Source organism: Pelophylax lessonae (genome assembly GCF_965119305.1).
Source record: "Pelophylax lessonae genome assembly, chromosome: 7".
Lineage (NCBI taxonomy): Eukaryota > Metazoa > Chordata > Amphibia > Anura > Ranidae > Pelophylax > Pelophylax lessonae.
Genome location: NC_138774.1, coordinates 53699240 through 53702607, shown reverse-complemented (window position 1 = coordinate 53702607; position 3368 = coordinate 53699240).

Here is a 3368-nt window from a genome sequence, read left to right as displayed (position 1 = left end):
GGGAATCAATAGAACTTTTGGTTTGTCCTGTGTTTTTCTGAGGTGCCAAACTGTATTGAACAAAAGAAAGGATGGTGGATCTTGGGAATCCCACCAATAAAGCATATGGCAGTGCTATCCATAGTGTAAGTGGATGGGTGTCACCAAAAACGATTGTCAAAAAAGAGACAAGAAAAAGGCTTGGGCACTACAACAGCTACTGTCCAAAAAATGAGTTGATTTAATGTAAATAAATGTAAATAAATCATAGCAAAAGAGAAAATATGAATTGGTGTCCACTTGACCCAATCCAAGCCCCCCTGAGCACCCACCCACAACCACTCCTGGACCCCACCATGGCCTGATATATTGGATACGCAATGGCAGTGGCTGTTCCAAGTTGGGAGAAAGAGGCCAAATGGCCAATGATACCACAATGGGTGAAGCAAAGTCGCTCTCGATTCAAAACGGCCACAACCAAAGCGGGATTTAGGCCCCCAAAAAAACAAATATGGCTTACCTGTTATATATTACTCTGAACATACTTATAAGTAGGGCTTGAGTCTTGTTGATGTGTCTGGTTGGTCAGTGATTAATGTAAGAACTTCGAATTGTGTTTGCCCTTGACAACCAAGTGTATGAACTCGGGATCTTTCAGAATAAAATAAAGTTCTAAGCAAACTACTCTTTTTTGTTGTTTTGAGTTCTTTACAGCTACAGTTTTGCCTTTACATTAAATACTGTAGTTCATTTGGACCAAGGTTGCCCAAGCAAACTATTTTCTTTACTAAAACATGCGGCCACTGTCAGAGCTATAAAAAAAGTGTATGTAGCATCACATGTATACAGCTTTGTGTTCAGGTAGCGATATGGGGACTTCCCATCCAATTCCCAGAACAAAATAGAGCTGGTCTGAGCACAGCCATTAACAGGGAGCCGTGTATATTTATCAATGAAAACAAGGCTTCTTCTGAATGGCTGAGGTGAAGATTGTGATATCATCCGCCTGCCCCCCCCACCTCGACCAGTCAGAAGTGGACACCGAACACAGTGCTACATTTTATATAGTGCTGGCAGCTGCCACATGTATTAGTAAAGGATATCGCTTGTTTGGGCCAGCTTGACCCAAACAAATTATTTCAAGTGATAGCTATGTTGGAGTTAGGCTTTAACCATGGAAGTTGACACAAGATTCTCCTCTCCATAATTCGCCTATAATTAGGTACAACGGTTGACATTAGGAAATGTATTGCCGTTTCAATTTCAAAAAATTCCTTCCTGATCCCCAAGGAGGCAATCCATTATTCCCTGGATCAGCATGGTATTACCTATAAGTGTTAAATTTTGTGCATTTTGGAATCCACCCAGCTGTTTTTTTTTTACACTCTACTGAACTGGCCAGAACTAGTCCTGGCGGAAGTCTAGTTCACATTTCTCTTTTGTTCATTGACAGAAACAGCTTCTGAGAATCTTGACCAGTGGGTTATACTGCCCCCTACAGGAGTAGGACACTAGGCAGAAAAAAAGACTTGACTACGCCTATGGGCAGTTCCAGGAGGTATATTCCCCCTCTTTGCTATAGGTGCTCAGTTTTTTTCTGCCTAGTCAGGAGTAAGGACCTAGTTCCTTGTTGCAATCTCTGGTCCTGGCAATTTTTTTTTTAGATAGATTTTTTCTCCTGGTCTTTTTCCTGTGAGATCTAAAATCAACTGCCGGACCGGGCAATGGGCTGGATAATCTAGATACAGTAGTCACCCCAGTCTGGCCAGCGAGCGCACGCAGACCACAACTCTGCATTAGGTCGGCCACGACATAGCCCCTCCGGACAGGGGCTGGCCTGCAAGTCAAACGCCTCGTGAGGTCGCATAGGACCGGGTCTCGGCCTGCGTCGCAGCGTTCCTCCTGGCTGACAGCCCCCCCCCCCCTATTTAGATGGCGAGGAGGTTCTGTCTGGAGCAATGCCCACTTGGTTTCTGGTATGGTGAGAAGCTGTCCCCCCTCTCCACCTGGAGGGTTTTGGGGTGGGCACGAGCCCCTCCCTGGGATGGTGGAGACCCCTGGGTTCCCCTCTTTCTGGCTAGGCACCCCTTCCCTATGCCTTGGTGGTCCTTGTGGGTAATCATGTCTCCCCTCCTATCATGTAGGGTAGTATGGCGGTCTGGACTGCTTTCTGGGGCTGGGGCTGGGGCTGGGACAGGCTGCTGTACTGGTGATGGGGGCAAGGGGGGTGCACCGCCTGTGACTGGGTGATTGGCTAAAGGGGGGGACTGTACCTGGTGGGGGCTCCTGCCTTGTTCCCCCCTTTCTTTCTGTGCCTTGCCTGGGCCCCAGGGATCCCTCCTGGGTCCCTGAGAGCCTCGTGAGGCCGCCATTTTGTCGTGGCCTGTATTGTGTATAGGCTGGCAGCCATATTTGTGTAGTCGGATGGCCATTTTGCGTTAATCCGGCACTGGAATCAGCAGCGGCCATTACAGTGGAGCCTTCTGGATGGCGATTTCGGCTATGGGAGCCACTCCTTGCCCCCTGGTGCTGACTCCTGGGTCTCTTCCCTTCCTGGACACCGCACGTATAGTACTTTTTATCCTGGTTCTGCTGGTAACTGTCTGATGGGGTGGTGAATCTGGTGAGGTTCTCCCTCTCTCTGCTACAGGATCGTGGGGTGCTCTGTTGCTGGCGACCAGGTGGTGTTACCAGAGTGGTGGGGGTGTCCCTTAGCAGTGTTTTTGCATGTTTTTTGGGGGTCCCCCTATTCCTCATAAAGTCTTTGGAGCAAGTTTAACCACCTGACCCCCTCTCAGAGGCTACAGGGCCCTCCGGGTCCCAACCATACAGGAGAGCAGCGTCCATCAGATTAGAACAGACCAGACCGAATTGTTTTACCTGCAATACTGTAAGTGTGATTCTTTTCTTTAATAAAACTTCCAATATGTACTTCACCATGGCGGGCTATTCTTGTTTTATCTAATGAGGAAATACACAGCCATTGACACTACCAGCATACCTGTAGAGACATAGGATCAGTGTGGGATCATCCAGCCATTGCCAAACCAAAATACATGGCGCAGTTTCTACATCTCTCTGGTGAGTGGGGTCACCCAAGGGGAGCACCAGCACTTTTTTGTGTGAATACTGCACGGAAGCACTCTCTATCCACCACAAATTGATTTATTGAAGGACTTCTCTCATCATATATTTCTGCATTGGATATCTAATATGTTTTTTGATTGAATAGCACTACCAGCACTTTGATTATTTAGATAGTATTATTTATTTGGTTAAAGATATCTTATTACTTGTTTATAAATTACACTAGGATTCATACAGATGATATATAGATTTGCACTAGTGCACTTTATTATAAGTATAATACACAGCATGTTAGATAAAAA